The sequence below is a fragment of the Neophocaena asiaeorientalis genome, unplaced genomic scaffold (genome assembly GCF_003031525.2).
Source record: "Neophocaena asiaeorientalis asiaeorientalis breed wild unplaced genomic scaffold, Neophocaena_asiaeorientalis_V1.1 scaffold114, whole genome shotgun sequence".
In the NCBI taxonomy this organism is placed as follows: domain Eukaryota; kingdom Metazoa; phylum Chordata; class Mammalia; order Artiodactyla; family Phocoenidae; genus Neophocaena; species Neophocaena asiaeorientalis.
The window spans coordinates 11,197,729-11,220,606 of NW_020173116.1; the positions used below are offsets into that span (position 1 = coordinate 11,197,729).

The 22,878-nt window shown below is 46.6% G+C and overlaps 1 protein-coding gene across 1 annotated transcript in view; it reads right to left on the reverse strand.

Moving 5' to 3' along the window:
- CREG2 (cellular repressor of E1A stimulated genes 2) overlaps nt 1–22,878 on the reverse strand; it is a 41,758-nt gene that overhangs the window by 12,897 nt on the left and 5,983 nt on the right. The window lies entirely within an intron of this gene.

A 22,878-nucleotide genomic window follows, 5' to 3' on the forward strand; every position in this document is an offset into this window, starting at 1 on the left:
GTCCGCCTGCCAATGCAGTGGACACGGGTTTGAGCCCTGGTCCGGGAAGATCCCACATGCCGTGGAGCAACTAAGCCCGTGCACCACACCTACTGAGCTTGCACTCTAGAACCCGCGAGCTACAACTGCTGAGCCTGCACTCTAGAGCTCGCGAACCACAACTACTGAGCCCGCGCGCCATAACTACTGAGCCTGCGTGCCTAGAGCCTGTGCTCCACAAGAGAAGCCACTGCAATGAGAAGCCCGTGCACCGCAACGAAGAGTAGCCCCTGCTCGCCGCAACTAGAGAAAGCCCGTGCACAGCAACGAAGACCCAGCACAGCCAAAAATAAATAAATACATAAGTAAATTTATTAAAAAATTAAAAAGATGGTGAAATAAATTATTTTTAAGTGTTATCTGTTCTTCAGACAAAAGTGTTTCATATTACATGGGTTATAGAGTAAGGTAATGAAAGAGCTCTTGCTGGTGCAAAGTCTGGAAACCTGGTGTGGCCTTGCTCTCCCTGGACTAGCCCAGGGCCTTTAGGGGCCCATCCCCAGCCTGGGGATGTGAGAAGCCCCAGCACAAAGGAAGTCCCGCTCCGTCTTCTTGAACCTCCTGAGTCCGTCTGCATTCTTCTGGTTTCCTGTTTAGCATGGGCACAGTCCCCCTAGTCTGAGACACCATCTGCTATTCCTGGCCTCTGCTTCTAGCTGAACTCCATTCCTTGACTTCTAATGGGGCAAGACAAAAATCACTATTCAGGAAACAATGACAGCAGCTGATTCTGAATTTGTGCATCTCTGTGTGTCTGGGGTTGAGGTGGGGATGGTAACGGAGGGAAGCAAATTCATCTCAGGACGGGCTGCTCTTTTGTTTAGGAAAGCGTACTAGTGGGTCTTGATTATAAGGACAAGGCCAGGCCCCCCTCCTCAGGGCACCCAGGCCAGTGTTTGCAGGGAGATAAAGGGAGCTGAGTGTGTGAGATGCCTCCCCGAGGTTACTGTGTTTTGAATTCCGGTCTGGGCAGAAGACACAGAAGGTTTTGTCTTGCTGTGTTTGTTTGGGGAGGTCGCTGAGACTCAGAGAAGAAAAGAAAGGCAGTGGGAGGAGGCCTGGAATTTGGAGGGGATACCCAGCCATGTGGCAGGGGTGTCCTCCATCCTTGTGATGAGGGGTGGCCAGTGATGGTGCAGGGATGCCCCGCGATGTGGGGGCATGTACCTGGAGTTGCCAGACGTAGGAGGTATCAATACGGATACCCAGTTACCTTTGAATTTTAGATAAACAACAATTTTTCTTTTCAGTATAAGATGTCCCAGACAATATCTGGGACATGCTTATACTAAAAGTGTATTTGTTTATCTGAAATTCACATTTGACTGGGAATCCTGTATTTCACCCGACAACCCTAGTCACCCCTCCCACTATTCCCCCAGACCCTAGTAAAAGTCTGTTATACCCAGTGTCCCTGCATGGCAAAGGAGAGAAGCCACCAGGTGTGGTGATAAGACATCCAGATGTGGCTGAGGAGGGGGCAGGGAGAACGGGGGTGGGGGGCGGTGATGGTCCCCACCTGCGTCATCAGCACCTCTCCGGGTTCCTTGGAAATGTCCGGGCGGGCTTTCTGCCTTCCGCAGTTGGTGAGAATTTGGTTATTTTATCTGTGTGCTGCGGGAAGGGCTCCACTCGGGGCTAAGGGCCTTGGGCTGCCCTGTTTCCATTTCTCTTTCAGGTTAGAGGACGTTCTTTTGGGCATTGCTCTCCTTTCCACTTGCCCTCGGAGCCTGCCACCCGCACTCTGCCAGATGGGCAGCTAGTGACCCAAAAGGACTTCTGTCTCAAGGGCAGGACCAGAAAAGCCTGGTCTGCTCAGGTGGTCACCTGGAGAACCCAGAGGATGACTTACCAGCTTGAGGACCCTCTAGAAAGTGGCAGAAGCTGTCTAGGAACTGCCCTCTGCCTGCCCTGGTCCCTGGCTGTGTTCATTACATTGTCCTACTGCTCTGTGTGGCCTCTGCTAGGGGGAATGCTTGCACACCCCAGCCTGGAACTTATTTTTAACCTTTTTATTTTAATTTTTCCTCCAACAGAATCATTTTTTTGGTTATTATTAATTTATTATTCATACATTGACGGCATGGTTTCCTTTACATTATTGCTAGAGTAATCTTTCTAAAATAAAAAATTGTCACCTTCTAATTTCATGTACTTTTAATACCCCTCTACTTATACAAGCACAACCAAAATCTGAAAATACAGTACAAAATGTTCCTAATGGTCAGGTATTTGCCTTTTTTCCTGGCCTTATCCTTTGCAGCTCTCCGGACATAAATAATTACTTTTACACCAAGATTCAAACCTCCCAGCCTTTCTCACACCGTTCTATCTTCCTAGAATGATGAACCCTCCACGTGCATGAACACACATATGCAAGTTCACGTGTGCGTACACACACACTCACCTATCACTGGTTACCTAATAAACGTATTAAAACTTAGCTCATTCCAAGTAACTTCTGCTCCACCACTCATAAACGTGTACCCTATATATATTTCTATCATAACACATGTAATACTTGTAAAACGTTCCACATTTTACAACAATGCCAATGACTCCCCAGGAACGATGCAATACAATGACCCTGAGGACTTAACTTCACACACCTAATAGTTACCTGTCTACCTCTGCCTGACGGGTGGAATGTAATGGTAGAACGTGCGCTTCATTCACCTTTGTGGTCCCGAAAATTTAGCCCCATGGATAATAGCACATTTTTCATCCTGAATAAATATTCATTGAATGAATGGACAGGTGCCGATTTCCTTCTTCCTGAAATTTTAGATCTTTGGTTATAACATTCATATACCTCCTATGATGGGCCCTTGAACAACAAGGAAAAAACAACTATGACCCAGAGAAGCTTATGAGAACACCACCAATTCATTCTGACCACTTATCCGCAACAGTCTTCGTGTATGCCGTACCTGATCTTGGGTAATATACTATAGCAGTTCTTTTTTTGCATGAAAGTAAAAATAGTGTAAAAGTATCTTTAAACTCTTAAGTCTGTCTTATAAAAATACATTTTAAATTCACTTGAAAGATTCATCCTCATTCTTTTGGCAAGTACTGCTATACCCCTCCTGAGTTCTGAAAGTGACTGTTTTGTGAAGGACCTGTTAAACTACTGAGTAAATAACATGGCTTCTGAAATTATCATAATTATACGTATTTACATAACAGACCAAGATCTCTTCAAGAAATTGTTACCTTAGTTACATAAAATCTCACATATAGGGTTTCTATTTTCTTTATTCATGAGCTATTTTTAATCTTCATAGTCTATATTCAGTATAAAATAAATAATGATCTATTATCTCTCCATGGAATTCTGAAAGGAAGTAAATTATTATCATGAATAAAATAACACTTTGAATCTTCCTAGAACAAAATGTGCTTTCAACTAGCTAATCTATGGGATATTGATTTTATAACTTTTGCTGGCCTTCAATTCTATGTCATGGCCGTATTTTTCTCTGGGTAACCACGCTGATCTGGTTGTAACCGCATGAGATTAGGATTTTGTTTGCAAGTGTATGAAGAGATGGGGCCACTTTTTTCTTTTTTCTTTTTTAAATATTTATTTATTAAGGCTGTGCTGGGTCTAGTTCCCTGACCAGGATCGAACCCGGGCCCCCTGCATTGGGAGCATGGAGTCTTAGCCCCTGGACTACCAGGGGGAAGTCCCTCCTCCAACAGAATCTAATATAGAATTTGATAGTTTAAGCCAGGGAGCTCAGGGACCGAAAGATAAAAAGAGTCTGTTCTTTTACAGGGAGAGGGCTTCACGCCCTCAGGCAGACATCCGAAAGGCGATTCTGTGTCAAAGCATGGGCCCATCCATACCCGGGTTCCAGAATGCTATTAAATAGAAAGAACAGTCAGCTCTAGCACCTTGTGGGTAAAAAAGTGGATTAGATGACCCAGGGGCTATAAAGGAAACAATGAGACAGCGGTTGAGTGCTTAAATGACTTCCAATTACATGAGAAGATTGCTTTCTTTGAGCAATCCTTTAAGATAAGTAATCCTCCTTTTGCTACAGTTTTTTTTATACTCACATTTTTATGAGCTACAATTTTCTAAGAGCTTCACAAGGGATGCATTTTTCTAATAAGTTTACGTTCAACCTTCCCAAACACTTTATGTCTTGTTGGTTAGTACGATACATTTAAAGGCCTGTCTTATTTTGATGTATTTGTGTTCAGTGGTAAAGAAAAATGTTAGAGAAAAGCAGACAGTATGCCCTTTTTGGATTTAGGAAGTTAAGCCAATACGCATAGACATACTGGGTGAATGACATTAAAATATTCAACTTTGTTTCGATTCTTTAAAATAGAGAAAAATATTTGTTTCATGCAATCCAAAAAAATCTGTTTCATGCAGTCCCCGAGTGACAGGGATACAATGTCAATCACCATCCGATCCATGTACAGTGGTTCTCAGCCAGGAAGTGTTTCTTCCCATAAGGGAAGCTGGGAAATCTGTGGAGCACCTTTGTCCCAGTGACTGGGCTGGGGGCTCTACTTGCATTTAGTGGGCAGGGACGGGGAATCCAAAATGTCCTGTGATGCATGGGACTTTCTTGCACAATGAACTGTGCCATCCAAAACACAGCAGAACCCCCATGTAAGCAGCTCTGCAGGAAAGAGCTCTTTGCAGGAGGCCCCTTTTATCTAGTCATGAACCTCAAACCAGGCGCCCCCATGCTCTACTCATCTCCGGCCCTAGCACACCTTTCAAACCTTTTGATCACACAATGCCTCGCCTAATCTGTTGGCTCTTTTCGTAGGTCAAAGACGTGGAAATGAAGAAGTAATTAACAGATGACCAGATCTCTTCCCCAGCTTCCCCTTCAGTGATCTCAAAAACAAACTGTGTGAACAAGATAGCATCTAAAGAAAGAGCACAGGAAGTCGACAAGCCTGCACACAGTGGGGCATGGCAGCACTCGGATCCCCTATCTCTATGATTAACTGAGATGACTCCCCTTTTTTTCCCTTTAAAAACTTTCATGGCCGAGCAGAATCTTCGGAGATGGTTTTTGGGGGACCCTGAGTCCACTATCTCCCCAGATTGCTGGCATTCTGCTGAGAAGCAACTTTCCTTTCTACCAACATTGGTCTCTCTCGAGTATTGATTTTTGAGCGCCGAGCAGCCGGACCTGACTTGGGAACACACAGTGATGTGCTGCTTTCTCTTAGTAAGTGTAGAGCAGTTTCTCACTTTGGTGCTATTGACACTTGAGGCTGGGCAGTTCATCGGGCTGGGGGTGTCCTGTGCACTGTAGAATATTTAGGAGCGTCTCTGGGCTCTACCCATAGGATTGCAGTAGCACCCTCCTTCCCCAAGTTGTAACAACCAAAACCATCTCCAGACATTGCCAAATGTCCCTGGGGAGGGGCCCCCCCACTTCTGTTTGAGACCCACTGGCACAGACACAGGTACATTTACAGACTAGTGGAGGGAGAGGAGAGAGGCTCAGAGGCGTTTGCATTTTGTCAAAGAAATGTGGGTGTCACCTGCAACCCAGAGAGACTGGAGGGGATGAGTAGATTTGGTCTGAAAAACAGGGAGTAGGCGTGAACCTGAGGGTGGGAAAGGAGCCTTGGTGGGAGATGGAGAATCTTCCAGTGATGTTGGAATGCATGGGAGGATTCTGTCCATGAATTTAAAGTGGGAGAGTCAGCCTGGCCATATGGTTTGTTCCTGTAACTCGGAGCCTCCTGGGTGCAGGAGTAGAGGAGGAGGGATCAGGGTTGAACGGGGTTGGATGTAGCCAGGGGTGCTTCAGAGGGAGAGGGGTACATCCATCTGTGGCGGGTTGAATAAGGTCTCCCCACAAAGATGTCCACGTCCTAGTGCCCAGAACGTGTGACTGTTACCTTGTATGGCAACATGGACTTTACAGATATGATTAAGTTAAGGAACTTGATATGGGAAGATTATCCTGGATTATCTGGTGGGCCCAATGAAATCACAAGGGCCCTTAGACAGGGAGGTGGAAAATCAGAGCTGTAGGATCCAGGAAACGGGATCGACAGGTTAGATGATGCAAGGAAGGGGCCAGATGCCAAGAGATGCGGGTGGCCTCTAGAAGCTGAAAACGGCAAGGAAACAAATTCTCCTCTCAGAGCCTCCAGGGGGAACCAGCCCTGCCAACACCTTGATTGTAGCTCCATAAGACTCATTTCAGATTTCTGACCTCCAGGACTGTAAGAATAAATCTGTGTGGTTTTGAACCACAAATTTGAGGCAATTTATCACAGCAGCAATAGAAAACTATACACCATCCCTCAAGGCCTAACTCAAATATTCCATATATTCACTCAGTAAACATTAGTTGAACATAGGCTCATTATGTTCAAGGCTCTGGGGCTGGTGGAGAGTCAGAAGGACACAGTCCTGGCCCTCACGAGACTTACGTTCTAGCAGGAGGGGCGGACGTCAGACAGCCTGATGTACAATTAATGATTTATTCACTTGCTACTATAACATGGAAACTTGCCTATGTTTCCTGACCCTCAAAACATAGGCAGGGGGCTTCTCTGGTGGCGCAGTGGATAAGAATCCGCCTGCCAACGCAAGGGACACGGGTTCGATCCCTGGTATGGGAAGATTCCACATGCCGCGGAGCAACTAAGCCCGTGCGCCACAACTACTGAGCCTGCGCTCTAGAGCCCGCGTCCACAATTCCTGAAGACCGCGCACCTAGAGCCTGTGCTCCACAACAAGAGAAGCCACTGCAATGAGAAGCCCGCACACCGCAACAAAGAGTAGCCCCCGCTCGCCGCAACTAGAGAAAGCCCACACACAGCAACGTAAACCCACCCAACACAGCCAAAAATAAATAAATAAATTTATTAAAAAACAACAACAACAAAAAACATAGGCAGGCTTCCATGTTATAACATCAACCCAGAAACCTAGGAAATGAGTGGGAATTAGTTAGGTAAAGGCAGGGAAATCAGTGTAGATAGAAGGAAGAGCAAGGGCAAAGGTCCCCAGGCAGAAAAGAGCCATAAGACCACTGGGGCCAGCACAAAGGGGAAGGGTGATGCCACAGACACTGGCACTGCCAGGGGTGGACCACAGAAGCCACAGAGGCCATGTTAAGATGTTAAAATTTCATCCTAAGAGCAATGGGAAAACATTGGAGAATTTTAAGCAGGGTAATGGAATGATGAGATGTGCTTTTTGAAAAGATCCCTCCAGTTTTAGGATGGAAAGTGGGTTGGAAAGGGCAAACAGGCATCCAGGGACACTGGTCAGGAGTATTTAAAGAGTCCAGGTGAACAACAGTAGAGTCTTGGGCCAGGTGGTGGGGAGAAGCAAGCTGAAGAGAAGTAGTCAACTGGGGGAGAGGGCTGGGAGGTAGACCAGTTGGACGTAGCTGACTGGTTGTGTAAGAAGGAGAAGAAGCGAATGGTGGTACCCAAGGGTCTGCTCTGAACAGCCAAATGGATGGGGAGCCCAGGAAGAGGAGCCCTCTGGGGAAGGAGGAAGAGGCTGAGCTCGAGGGGTCCTGGAGATGTCCAAGCGGAGATGTCCAGGAAGCAGCTGGAGTTGGGGTCTGGAACTCAGATGAGAGGTCTCAGATGGGAATATAAGTTTGGGAGTCACTGGCATGTAAGTGCAGTGTCTGGGAGCGGATGGGGGTACAGCAGGGAGAGCAGAGAGAGTGAAGATGCCAAGGCTCCTTCATGAGAGACTCTCTCCATCAACCGTTTCCAGGCCAATGTCTCCTGGAGGATTTACCACGCTCAGCTTGTTCTAGAAGGATTTCCACGTGTGTCTTATAAGCTTTTCCTCCTCTCAGAGGTGTGGGGGGTGCTATTACCTTTCATCTCTGTGCCTAACCTGCTTAGCAAGTTCACTACACAGTAGATGCCGAAATGGATGTTTTATTGCAACAGACTGGCAGCCTGCACCTGTACGAATTTAAAACAGATTTCATGTCTTGCTTCTATCTCAGTGCAACTCACACGATGGAAGTTATATTTGAACAACTTAAAACAGACAACGTTTCTGTATTTTTGTAGATTTTGCAGCTTCTGACTCAGTTCTCTCTGAGAGGTAGGTGGGGAGGTTCCCTGCTTTCAGGCGGCAGCTGCTGTGAGGGGGCAGGGGGTGCGGCGGGGCAGCAGGGCTGAGCAGCCCAGGTGTCTGGGATTGAATCTCAGCCCCCAATAGAACTTGGACTGTGGGCCCTTGTCCAAGTTCCTCATTCCCTCTGGGCCTCAGCTTCCTCGTCTGTAAAAAGGGGCTAACAATAGCACCTCTCTCGTGAGCATCTTGAAAGGGTCACACGGGTTATACGTCTCTGTGGCTTAGAACACTGCTTGGCACAGAAGAAGTGCCAGCTACACGGTTGCTCTTATGCTTCTGAGGGATGCAGTGTAGATAGGGCACGGTCAATTTTCTCCTCCTCTGCCCATCCCTGTCACCCCGACTCCTGCACAGAGGAGACAGCTGTTCATGATGATAGCTACCACTTATTCGTACTGACCACGCAGTGGAAACTTTACACTCACTGAAACATTTCGTTCCCACAGCACACGGGAGCACTGTTGTTCCCATTTTAGGGTTAAGGACGTTGAGGCCTAGGTAAGTTAAGTAGGTTGTTCAGGCCAGTCACGTATTTTTGTTTATTTATTCATTCATTCATTCATTCATTTTTTATTTGGCTGCGCTGGGTCTTAGTTGCGGCACGCAGGATCTTCGTTGCCACCTGCAGGATCTTTAGTTGAGGCATGTGGGATCTATAACAGTCCCCTGACCAGGGATCGAACCTGGGGCCCCTGCATTAGGAGCACGGACTCTTAACGGCACGGCACCACCAGGGAAGTGCCCAGGTAGGTATTACTTGGTGGGTTTAGGAGTCAAATCGATGAACCTCAAATCAGAAGCTTTCTTCTAATATTATAGCAATCGAATTTAAGTATGTGTTAAGAATTCCTGAGTGGTTCCTTGAAGATGCAGATTCTAAGCTCCCTTCATCAGAGACAGCTGGAGCCCAGGAGTCTGCATTTTACAAGCACACCTGGCGTCTCTCCTGGTCTCAGGCTGCTCCCCCAGCATGGCTTAGTTACCCTGCAGCCTGCCAGGCAGTTCCAAATTCAAACCTGGTCCTGTTCCCAGGCCACAGGGCTCCACAACCAAACCTCAGTCATGTTTCCAGGCCAGAGGGTTCCAGAAAGAAACCTCAGTCATATTCCCAGGCCACAGGCTTCCAGAATCAAACCTCAGTCAGGTTCCAAGGCCAGAGGGTTCCAGAATCAAACCTCAGTCATATTCCCAGGCCAGAGGGTTCCAGAATCAAACCTCAGTCATGTTCCCAGGGCACAGGGTTCCAGAACCAAACCTCAGTCATATTCCCAGGCCAGAAGGTTCCAGAATAAAACCTCTGTCATGTTCATAGGCCACAGGGTTCCAGAATCAAACCTCAGTCATGTTCCTAGGCTAGAGGGTTCCCAAATCAAACCTGGTCACGTTCCCAGGCCACAGGGAAACAGAATCAAACCTCAGTCATGTTCCCTGGCCAGAGGGTTCCAGAATCAAACCTGGTCACGTTCCCAGGCAGAGGTCATATTCCCAGGACACAGGGTTCCAGAATCAAACATCAGTCATGTACCCTGGCCACAGGGTTCCAGAATCAAACCTCAGTCATGTTCCCAGGCAAGAGGGTACTAGAATCAAACCTGGTCATGTTCCCAGGCCAGAGGGTTCCAGAATCAAACCTCAGTCATGTTCCCAGGGCAGAGAGTTCCAGAATCAAACCTCAGTCATGTTCCCAGACCAGGGTGTTCCAGAATCAAACCTGGTCTCATTCAAAGGACAGAAGGTTCCAGAATCAAACCACAGTCATGTTCCTAGGGTAGAGGGTTCCAGAACCAAACCAGGTCATGTTCCCAAGCCAGAGGGTTCCACAATCAAACCTCAGTCATTTTCCCAGGCCAGAGGGTTCCGGGGTGAAACCTCAATCATGTTCCCAGGCCACAGGGTTCCAGAATCAAACCTCAGTCACGTTTCCAGGTGAGAGGGTTCCACAATCAAACCTGGTGATGTTACCAGGCCAGAGGGTTCCAGAATCAAACCTCAGTCATGTTCCCAGGCTAGAGGGTTCCAGAATCAAACCTGGTCATGTTCCCAGGCCAGAGGGTTCCAGAATCAAACCTCAGTCATGTTCCCAGGCTAGAGGGTTCCAGAATCAAACCTGGTCATGTTCCCAGGCCAGAGGGTTCCAGAACCAAACCAGGTTATGTTCCCAGGCCAGACGGTTCCACAATCAAACCTCAGTCATGTCCCCAGACGACAGGGTTCCAGAACCAAACTTCAGTCACGTTCCCAGGCCAGAGGGTTCCAGAACCAAACCTGGTCACGTTCCCAGGCCTGAGGGTTTCAGCATCAAACTTAAGTCATGTTCCCAGGACAGAGGGTTCCAGAATCAAATCTCAGTCATGTTCCCAGGGCATAGGGTTCCAGAATCAAACCACAGTCATGTTCCCAGGCCACAGGGTTAAAGAATCAAACTTCAGTCATGTTCCTTGGCCAGCGGGTTCCAGAATCACACCTCAGACACGTTCCCAGGTAGAGGGTTCCAAAACCAAAACTGGTCACGTTCCCAGGCTAGAGGGTTCCACAATCAAGCCTCAGTCATGTTCCTTGGCCAGAGGGTTCCACAGTCAAACCTCAGTCATGTTCCAGGCCCACACGGTTCCAGAATCAAACCACAGTCATGTTCCGAGGGCAGAGGGTTGCAGAATCAAACCTCAGTCATGTTCCTAGGCCACAGGGTTCCAGAATCAAACCTCAGTCATGTTCCCAAGACAGAGGTTTCCAGAAAGAAACCCCAGTCATGTTCCTAGGCCAGAAGGTTCCAGAATCAAACCTCAGTCATGCTCCTAGGCCAGAAGGTTCCAGAATCAAACCCCAGTCATGTTCCCAGGCCAGAGGGTTCCAGAATCAAACCTGGTCATGTTCCTGGGACAGAGGGTTCCAGAATCAAACCTCAGTCATGTTCCTAGGCTAGAGGGTTCCAGAGTCAAACTTCAGTCATGTTCCTAGGCCAGAGTGTTCCAGAAGCAAACCTGGTCATGTTCAAAGGACAGAAGGTTCCAGAATCAAACCTCAGTCATGTTCCTAGGCTAGAGGGTTCCAGAGTCAAACTTCAGTCATGTTCCTAGGCCAGAGTGTTCCAGAAGCAAACCTGGTCATGTTCAAAGGACAGAAGGTTCCAGAATCAAACCTCAGTCATGTTCCTAGGGTAGAGGGTTCCAGAACCAAACCAGGTTATGTTCCCAGGCCAGAGGGTTCCACAATCAAACCTCAGTCATGTTACCAGGGCAGAGAGTTCCAGAATCAAACCTCAGTCATGCTCCTAGGCCAGAGGGTTCCGGAGTCAAACCTCAGTCATGTTCCCAGGGCAGAGAGTTCTAGAATCAAACCCCAGTCATGTTTCCAGGCCAGAGGGCTCCAGAAAGAAACTTCAGTCGTATTCCCAGGCCACAGGGTTCCAGAATCAAACCTCAGTCATATTCCCAGGCCAGAAGTTTCCAGAATAAAACCTCTGTCACTTTCCTGGGCCACAGGGTTCCAGAATCAAACCTCAGTCATGTTCCCAGGCCACAGGGTTCCAGAATCAAACCTCAGTCATGTTACCAGGGCAGAGAGTTCCAGAATCAAACCTCAGTCATGTTCCGAGGCCAGAGTGTTCCAGAATCAAACATGGTCACCTTCAAAGGATAGAAGGTTCCAGAATCAAACCTAAGTCATGTTCCCAGGCCAGAGGGTTCCAGAATCAAACCTGGTCACGCTCCCAGGCCACAAGGATCCAGAATCAAACCTCAGTCATGTTTCCAGGCCGGAGGGTTCCAGAAAGAAACCTCAGTCATATTCCCAGACCACAGGGTTCCAGAATCAAACCTCAGTCATATTCCCTGGCCAGAGGGTTCCAGAATCAAACGTCATCATGTTCTTTGGCCACAGGGTTCCAGAATCAAACCTCAGTCATGTTCCCTGGCCAGAGGGTTCCAGAACAAAATCTCATTCATGTTCCTAGGCCAGAGGGTTCCAGAATCAAACCACAGTCATGTTCCCAGGTCAGAGGGTTCCAGAATGAAACCTGGTCATGTTCCCAGGACAGAGGGTTCCAGAATCAAACCTCAGTCATGTTCCTAGGGTAGAGGGTTCCAGAACCAAACCAGGTTATGTTCCCAGGCCAGAGGGTTCCACAATCAAACCTCAGTCATGTTCTCAGGTCAGAGGGTTCCGGGGTGAAACCTCAATCATGTTCCCAGGCCACAGGGTTCCAGAATCAAACCCCAGTCATGTTCCTAGGCCAGAGGATTCCAGAATCAAACCTGAGTCATGTTCCTAGGCCAGAGGGTTCCACAATCAAACGTCAGTTATGTTCCTCGGCCAGAGGGTTCCAGAATCAAACCTCAGTCATGTTCCCAGGCCAGAGGGTTCCAGTTTCAAACCTGGTGATGTTCCCAGGCCACAGGGTTCTAGAATCAAACCTGGTCATGTTCCACGACAGAGGGTTCCAGAATCAAACCTCAGTCATGTTCCTAGGTTACAGGGTTCCGGAATCAAACCCCCATCATGTTCACAGGCCAGAGGGTTTCAGAACGAAACCTCAGTCATGTTCCTAGGCCAGAGTGTTCCGGAATCAAACCTCAGTCATGTTCCCAGGGCAGAGAGTTCCAGAATCAAACCTCAGTCATGTTCCGAGGCCAGAGTGTTCCAGAATCAAACATGGTCACCTTCAAAGGATAGAAGGTTCCAGAATCAAACCTAAGTCATGTTCCCAGGCCAGAGGGTTCCAGAATCAAACCTGGTCAGAGGGTTCCAGAAAGAAAACCTCAGTGACGTTCCCAGGCCACAGGGTTCCAGAATCAAACGTCAGTCATGTTCCCAGTCCCTGAGCTGGCAGCCAGATTGGGACCATGTGGTCGTGGAGTCACTATGGGGGTCCTTTGACACCTCATCCCCACCATCTGGTGATCTTCCTGGGTGCTGGCTGGGGTGCCCTGGCAGCTCCTCCCCGGCAGTGCTGGCCTGTTGACCGGATGCTGCCCTGCAACCACTTCCATGATCCAGCCAAGCTCCCTCTGCCACCTGCCAGCTCAGCTGAGACCCCGCCCTGGGCCGGCAGGGCGCAGTGCTCAGCTGCGGCCACCTGAGCATCTTTACTCCACCATGGTCCCCCTGGCCTCAGCCTGGATGATGCTGAAATAGCATAGCAGGGAATTCCCTGGTGGGCCACTGGTTAAGACTCTGCACTTCCACTGCTGGGGACATGGATTTGATCCCTGATCCGGGAACTAAGATCCCGCATGCCGTGAGGCACAGCCAAAAAAAGAAAGAAAGAAATAGGACAGCAGCCCCCACAGAGTCAGGAACCCTCAGAGTGCGCTCAGCTTTTTTCCTTATCCCGCATCTCGGCACCTCCAGGGGCTGTCTCTCTAGTCTAACGTGTAACACACACATTACCTAGCGTCCCCATCCCTGCACTGAAGGTTCAGTTGTTCTTTTCCAAAATCCTATCGTCTACCTTGCTGAGAGGTGTGCAGCAAACGAGGAACTAGAAGAGGGGAAGCCGCCTGGTGCCGGACCACTTCATTCACTTGAAAGGAAAGACGGGGTGGACAGGGAGAGCAGGAGCCGGGTGGCAGGGGGTGCTGGGCCAGGAGGAGAGCCAGCTGCAGAGATGGTGCGGTGGAGACAGGGGACGTTACGGAAACTGAATACCGTATTATCCATTCGTCTGTCTTCCGGCTTTCAGGCCCTCAGTTTCCTAACCTGGAAAATGAAAGGCAGGAGTGGATGGACAGGGCTCTGCCAGGCTGAAAGCACTTCTAAGTACACCGGAGTCTTGTCCCATTTTCCAGGGAAAGCTTTGCTGCTGCATGAGTCACATTTGCCTGCAGCTCAGTCAACCAGGAGAAAAAGGCGGAAAGGAAGTGAGTGAAGCAGGATCAGCAAGGGGCCGGGTGCGCGTGCAAACACCCCCTGTCCTGGCAGACTAAGGGGGCCGAGTGGTCTTCTCGGAGGGAGGGGTCTGGGTCTGGGCCCAGGGACTGAGACCCAGGCAGTCCTCACGAGTGAAAAGAAAGAAAGTCAGACAGAAGATGAAATGCGTCCTGGGGAACAATTACTGGGACTAGAAAATTTGAACACAGCCTTAAGATGGGAATAGAGCAGTAAAGAATGGAAGGAACTTTCAGGAGGTTAGTATCTTACATTTGAAGGCCAAGTCAGGTTGAGTCGGATGAAACGGAAAGGATGGAGAGGTGGATGGATAGACAGGAAGTAAAGACGCTGAGCTGGTGGAAATCACAGCTACAATGTGGAATTCTACTCCTCCCCTGTTGTGGAAGGGCATGGTTTTAACAAAGGGGGGCCCTTTATATATGTGGTCATGTGTTAGATCTCACTCTCTGGATTCAAATGACTGATGGCAAATAAGCAGGGAGGAGCCTGTGTCTCTTAAGTCTTACCTATGCACGCCTGGCATTAGTGAAGTGCTCAATGAATATCATTTGAAGGACAAATTCTCGTTCTCAATGCCATAGTTAGTATGTTCCTTTGTACAAAGGATGCCTAATTCCATTAACGTTCAATTGAGTTCATTATCAGTATCTCCTACTTTGTCTTTACATTATTAGAGTATCAGCTTTCCTTCTCAAATCCCTTCGTAACCGATTAATTAAAATCTTTTTCTTTCCTTGGTCAGACATTTTCTTAGTATTTCTACACACTAGATAATTTAGGTACACTTCTGTATTATCTCAGGAAAGTTACTTCAATTGTGTGTTTTTCTCATGGGGAAGGCCCAGCTTATAGAAGCAAAAGATACTTCAATTTTAAAAAATCTTTTTTTTTTTTTTTTAAAAAAAAGCCCAAATTTAAAAGTTAGGGAAAGAAAAAAAAAAAAAAAGGAAGAAGCAAAAGGACATTGACAAAGAATATGTACAACTGGAATGTCATATTGAATCTTTAGTTTTTCTGTTTCTTCCAATGACAAAAGAAGAGAAAATTAGATAAAAATGCATTAGGAAAATACTTGCAGATTATATGTCTGATAAGGGTCATATCCAGAATGTATAAAGAATTCTTACAATCTAATATAAAAAGACAAATAATCCAATTTAAAAATAGGTAAAGGCTTTGAATAGACAGTTCTCCAAAGATTTACAAATAGCCAATAAACACATAAGAAGACGCTCAGCATCATTAGTCATTAGGGAAATGCATAACAAAACCACAGTGCGACACCACTTTGCACCCATTAGGACAGCTATAATAAAAAAGGCAGGCAAGGGCTTCCCTGGTGGTGCAGTGGTTGAGAGTCCACCAGCTGATGCAGGGGACATGGGTTCGTGCCCCGGTCTGGGAGGATCCCACATGCCGCGGAGCGGCTGGGCCCGTGAGCCATGGCCGCTGAGCCTGCATGTCTGGAGCCTGTGCTCCACAACGGGAGGGGCCACAACGTGAGAGGCCTTTGTACTGCAAAAAAAAAAAAAAAAAAAAAAAAAGGCAGACAATAACAAGTGTTGGCGAGAATGTGGATGAACTGGAGCCCTCATACATTGCTGGTGGGAATATAAAATGGTGCAGCCATTGAGGAAAACAGTTCTGCAAAAAGTTAAACATATAGTTACCACGTGATCCAGCAATTCCACACCTAGATATATACCAAAGAGAATGGAAAACATATGTCCATACAAAACTTACACACAAATACTCACAGCCGCATTCTAGCAGCCAAAATATGGAAACAAATCTCCATCAACTGATGGCTGGATAAATAAAGTGTGGCATATTCATACAATGGAGCAGTATTTGTCTAGGAAAAGGAATGAAGTACTGATACATGTTACAACATAACAAACCCAGAAAACATTGTGCTAAGTGGAAGAAAGTAGTCACAAAACCTACAGAATACACACCAATGTTCACAGCAGACTATTTACAATAGCCAGGACACGGAAGTAACTTGTGTCCATCAACAGATGAATGGATAAAGAAGATGTGGTCCGTATATACAATGAACCATCACTCAGCCATAAAAAAAGGAATGAAATATTGCCATTTGCAGCAACATGGACGGATCTAGAGATTATCATACTAAGTGAAGTCAGACAGAGAAAGACAAATATTATATGACATCCCTTACACGTGGAATCCCAAAAAAATAATACAACTTATTTACAAAACAGAAACAGACTCACAGACGTAGAAAACAAACTTATGGTTACCAAAAAGGAAAGGGAAGGGGAGGGATAAATTAGGAGCATGGTATTAACAGATACACACCACTACATATAAAATAGGTAAAGAACACGGATTTACTGTACAGCACAGGGAACTATATTCAGTATCTTAATAATAACCTATAATGGAAAACCTGAAGATGTACACCTGCAACTAACACAATATTGTAAATCAACTATAGTTAAGTTTAAAAAGCCACATATTATATAATTCCATTTATATGAAATGTCCAGAATAGGCAAATCCACGGAGACAGAAGATAAACTGGTGACTGCCAGAGGCTAGAGGCCTTGTAATAAAACGCTTACATCTACCTTAACAACTCTAAAAGCTTTCTGGCGGGTGTATATTTATGGGACTTACAACCTCATTGTCAATTCATGTCATTTCAGCTCACAGTGGAATCACGTCTAACAGGTAAGTAGAACGTTTGTGAACCGGATGGCAAGAAGTAGCTGGAAGATGCAGGAAAATGGTAACATAAGGACAGAGAAACTGGAATCATCAGTGGCTTCGGGAAATGGATCCCCTGGGAACCATGGGGACAAAAATTCATGGAGCTGAAACAAAATAAGGGAGAGAGAAGCGGTTGCAGGTTGCTAGGTGAGCTGGCCAGAGAAATGAGTAGAAGAAGGAAGAGAATACTCAAACATCTGCTCACTAAGCTTTCTCTCTGTGGGGTTCTCTGACTCCTCCCAGACAGCTCTTTTATTTTATTTTATTTTTAATTTAATTAATTAATTTATTTATTTTTGGCTGCATTGGGTCTTTGTTGCTGCACCTGGGCTTTCTCTAGTTGTGGCGAGCAGGGGCTACTCTTCGTTGCAGTGCACGGGCTTCTCATCGCAGTGGCTTCTCTTGTTCCGGAGCACGGGCTCTAGGTGCACGGGCTTCAGTAGTTGTGGCACATGGGCTCAGTATTTGTGGCACGCAGGCTCAGTAGTTGTGGCTCGCAGGCTCTAGAGTGCAGGCTCAGTAGTTGTGGCGCACGGGCTTAGTTGCTCTGGGGCATGTGGGATCTTCCCGGACCAGGGCTCAAACACGCACCGCCAGGGAAGTCCCCAGACAGCTCTTTTAAATGCTACTTGAGGGCTTCCCTGGTGGCACAGTGGTTAAGAATCCGCCTGCCAATGCAGGGGACACGGGTCCAAGCCCTGGTTCGGGAAGATCCCACATGCCCCAGAGCAACTAAGCCCACGTGCCACAACTACTGAAGCCCGTGTGTCTAGATCCCATGCTCCATGACAGGAGAAGCCACAGCAATGAGAAGCCTGTGCACCGCAACAAAGAGTAGCCCCCTCTCGCCGCAACTAGAGAAAGCCCGCGTGCAGCAACAAAAACCCAACACAGCCAAAAATAAATAAAATAAAATAAATAAATAAATAAAAGTTACTTGAGTTAATGTTAACTTTCTGATTACAGGAATGTGTGGGCATAGGAGAAGAGGTGACATGAATCTGGCCAGAGAGCAATTTATTTAGAAGATTTATATGTTGCCTTCAAGGGGAATGAACACAATTCAGAGAAGAGAGTTGGAACTCGGCGTCTTTATCTGATTAGGGCTGGGCCCTGTACTTTGAAATGCTCGTCATGTCCCAGGTGGACGTGAGACACACCTTGGCTATCAGAAGGCAAGCTGCTGCAAGCACAGGCTTATTCTGTAAGCTCATTTGACAGGGCTCATCTAAAGAACGATGGAAGCGTGCCCTCTACGCAGTTCTAGGCAGCAACTCGCAGAGCCTGCGTTTGGAATTAGGCTGGGCTGAGGCTTTCAGCTATCGTTCAACAATATCTTTTCTTCTGACAAAAACAGTTAAAAACATAGAGATGGCTAACGGGCATTTAGATTTCTGGAATCTCTTTTTATTTTCAGCACAGAAAAAAAGGATTAAACTCAGTGCATACAATTTGGTTGTTTGCGCTAAGTGTTCATCCGGTGCCCACGGCACATAACGGCACATAAAGGCAGGCCCACCCTCCCACCAACAGCCTCCTCTTGTTTATCCTGTTTCACCAAAGCAGTTTCTTCTCCTGTCAACATGCCTATAAAATGCAGGACCTGCTCATAAGCTAGGGCAGGAATCTATGCTCAAGCACATTGCCCGAAACTGTATGTGAGCAACACCTTTTGATGTGTGATTCTTCAGCGCAGAATTGCCTCTGTAATAGGCACCCCTTATGGGTCATCATTCTGAAAGGCTCCCATTCTTGGTCCTATATGCCCACAGGGCTTCAATCTAGTCATGGTCTGGCACCTCTCCTTCAGAAACTAGATAGCTTTAAAAACTAGAATCTTAGGGCTTCCCGGGTGGTGCAGTGGTTGAGAGTCCACCTGCCAATGTAGGGCACATGGGTTCGTCGTGCCCCGGTCCGGGAAGATCCCACATGCCGCGGAGAGGCTGGGCCCGTGAGCCATGGCAGCTGAGCCTGCGCGTCTGGAGCCTGTGCTCCACAACGGGAGAGGCCACAACAGTGAGAGGCCTGCGTACCGAGAAAAAAAAATCTTAGCATCTCCTCTGATGCCAAATCACAGAGGCCTGGTCAGTTAGAGCTCTGACCACTGTTTGGGCAGGGATGCTTTCGGCCTGGGACAGGAAAGGGGCTGTGACCCATGGCAATGGCCACGACCACCTGTTGTTAAAAGCCTTTTGGGGAAAAGGAAAAAAGCGTCTTCAGATCTTCCTTTCTTGATAATCAACTCTGTCTTTCTAGAAACCTAGCATTTGTCCAAACTATCAAATGAAAACATTTTTTCATTTTAGGAAAAGCCTCCGGATTCCATTTATTTCCAGATCTTCAACACGAAAGATGAGCCTGTGCCAGTAGAATGTGGTTCATTCTGGCCCTGAGGGCTTGCTTTGCTTTGGCTAAGAAGATGCAAAACGTAGACCCACGGCATTCAGGCCTGCGTGCTCGGTAAGGAGAGACGTTTCAATGGAAGAGAAATTTCTCAAGTGGGCTTTCTTTGTCAAGTCAATTTTTAGTGAATCTCCATGCAACTGGGCTCCCGGTCTGAGCATAAATTCACTGAGTCCCAGGCGCATCTGTACGTGCTGATGTGTTGAAGGGAGAGGAAACGGGAAAGAAGAGGTTGCTGATTGCTGGTGAATTTTGCAAACTGGAATCTTATTCTCAACTCGTCATCTTCACCTGAGCTAGGAAACAGATTCACGTCCCTAATTCATCTAATGTATTAAATGAAGAAATCACAGCACAAAGGGGTAAACGGAATAAGTGAATAAAACAAACTATAAACAAACTAACAATAATTAGGCAACACGTGTTTGTAGGTTCTCGTTTGGATGGGTGTAATGAATGATGAGGTGGAAAAGCCACTTCCCTTCCTACCATTCTCGGACTGTAACTTGACTTTGTTTCATAAATGATGTGAGTCATCCGGGGGCTGGACCGCGGTTCTCAGCAGCCTTCACTGGAAACCCAGGAAACGCATATCAGACCCACCCCACGTCCTAACTAACCTAAAGAAGTGTCAGAACTCACCTCCGAGCTCCTTCAAACTATGAAGCCTTGTCCCCCAAGTGGTTCTCATCTTTGGGCTGGGGGAGGGGCAAGGCTGTCCAGATCATTATGGTATGTCACCCTCACTCTGTCTCCAAGGAAATTGAAAGTCACTCTACTACTCTAATTTGTGAGAGTTTGCTCTTTATAGCCTCCCTGTAGCAATCTAGACGCTGTTCTCACTTATTCTGTCTTTTCCACTCTCAGACTATCTTGACTCCAGCTACCCATGAAGCCAGAAGGCCTGCAGATTTCCCCCTCCCTCTCCAGCACAAAGCGAGGTGCTGAATAGGTAAGATACTCCAGAAACTTTCCTTGGTTACTCTGTCTTTTTTCAGTACTGAAAGTCATTCTCTACTTATCATCCTGTCTGATTCATTTTCCAAATTTTCTCCTCTAGGAAGAAGGACAGGGTAATAGCACCTAATTCAATATGTCCTGAGATGGGAGTCAAGACGACTGTGCCCCCCAAACATGGACAAGTACATCAATGGAACAGAATCGAGAGCCCAGAAATAAGCCCACACACCTATGGCCAATTAACCTTCGACAAGGAAGGCAAGAACAACAATGGAGGAAAGACAGTCTCTTCAACAAATGGTGTTGGGAAAAGCTGGACAGCTACACATAAATCAGTGGAGTTAGAACACCCGCACACACCATACACAAAACTAAACTCAAAATGGTTTAAAGACCTAAATAAAACTCCTAGAAGAGAACATAGGTAAAGCATTCTCAGACACAAATCATAAGCATATTTTCTTAGATCAGTCTCCAAAGGCAAAAGAAAGAAAAGCAAACATAAACAAACGGGACGTAATCAAACTTAAAAGCTTTTGTACAGCAAAGGAAACAATCAACAAAACAAAAAGACAACCTATGGACTGGGAGAAAATATGTGCAAATGACGCGACCGACAAGGGGTTAATATCCAAAATATACAAACAGCTCATACAACTCAATATCAAAAGAATAAACAACCCAATCAAAAACTGGGCAGAAGATCTGAATAGACATTTCTCCAAAGAAGACATACATATGGCCAACAGGTACATGAAAAGATGCTCAACATCGCTAATTACTAGAGAAATGCAAATCAAAACTACAATGAGGTATCACCTCACACTGGTTAGAATGGCCATCATCAAAACGTCTACAAGTAATAAATGCTGGAGAGGGTGTGGAGAAAAGGGAACCTTCCTACACTGTTGGTGGGAATGTAAATTGGTATAGCCACTATAGAGAACAGTATGGATGTTCCTTAAAAAACTAAAAATAGAGCTACCATATGATCCAGCAATCCCACTCCTGGGCATATATCCAGAAAAGATGAAAACTCTAATTCGAAAAGATACACGCACCCCAATGTTCATAGCAGCACTATTTACAATAGCCTAGACGTGGAAACAACCTAAATGTCCATCAACAGATGAATGGATAAAGAAGATGTGGTACCTATATATACCATTGAATACTACTCAGCCATAAGAAAGGGTGAAATAATGCCATTTGTAATACTCGGATGGACTTTGAGGACATTATGCTGAGGTAAATCAGACAGATACTGCATGATATCCCTTATATGTGGAAACTAAAAAAGCCAGACTCATAGAAACAGAGATTTAATGGCTACCAGGTTACCAGGGCCTGGGGGTTCGGGAACTGGGGAGATGTTGGTCAAAACGCACAAACTCGCAGTTAGAAGACGAATAAGTCCTGGAGATCTAATGCACAACACGGTGAGTATATTCAACAGTACTGTGTTACAGGGACTTCCCTGGTGGTCCAGTGGTAAAGAATCCGCCTTCCAATGCAGAGGACGTGGGTTGGATCCCTGGTCAAGCAACTAGGATCCCACATGCTGCTGGGCAACTAAGCCCGAGTGCCACAGCTATTGAGCTCACGTGCCTTAACTGGAGAAGAGAAAATCCGCACACCACAACTAAAGAGAAGCCCAAGCGCAGCAGCTAAGATCCCGTGTGTCTCAACTAAGACCCAACGCAGCCAAAAAAAATAAAATTTAAAAAAACAACAACAAAAAAGCCCCCAATACTGTATTATAAACTTCAAAGTTGCTAAAAGACTAGATCTTAAATGTTCTCACCCCAAAAAAGAAGCGATAATTATGTGACGTGACAGAGATGTTGGCTAAGACTTCAGGGATAACCATATCACAATACATACATGTACCAAGTTAACACCATGTACAGCGTTAGACATCAATTATATCTCAATTTTTTAAAAAAGCATTTCTTAGCTGTATGCCAGACACATACATCAGTTTAGATTACAAGTTTTCAGGTTAAACCTCTCCATTTAATAAAACTAGGGTATAAGTCACATACTAAGTCAAGCAGCAAAGGATTGGCCACGATTATTTATTCTGAGAGGGAGGCGGGTGTCCTCCAGGCAGGGCCTCCTAGGCCATATTCAGGAGTTTGCTATTTCTCCTAGTGAAAGAGTTTAAGCAGGAGAATCCCAGGGTCTTACATGGGTTTTGAAATATTACTTCAGATATTGGATTGAGGATGAAATCAAGGTGAGGGAGAGTGAACTGGGGAGACCAGTTGGGGGCAACTGTAGTATATGTTCTCAGAACAGATAATAGTTGAATACGTGAAGCCACACACACATCTATCTATCTATCATCATCCCTCTCTCCCTCTGTCTTGTCCACCCACCTGCTTATTAAACACATACACATTGTACATACAATTGTCCTGTACACCCAACGGAGCTCTAAAGTACAGAGGGCCAGCTCAGCCTGCCCTTGCAGTGGAATAAGACTTACATTCGCTTCTGTTTGTTGGACGGCTTCCTTCTCAAGCTACGTCCTGTCGGTGGAGGCCGAGCTCACCAGACTGCCCCAGTCCAGACTCTGCAGGAACCAGGGCTAACCCTGATGGATGCAGAGGCAGGCCTGCAGCTGAGATGCCCAGTGGACCCTGCAGGAAACGGCTGGGAAGGCACCTCTTTCCTCCCCTCAGAGCATCAGTGGCCACGCTGCTTCCTCTCTGTCCGACCTTGGTTTATGG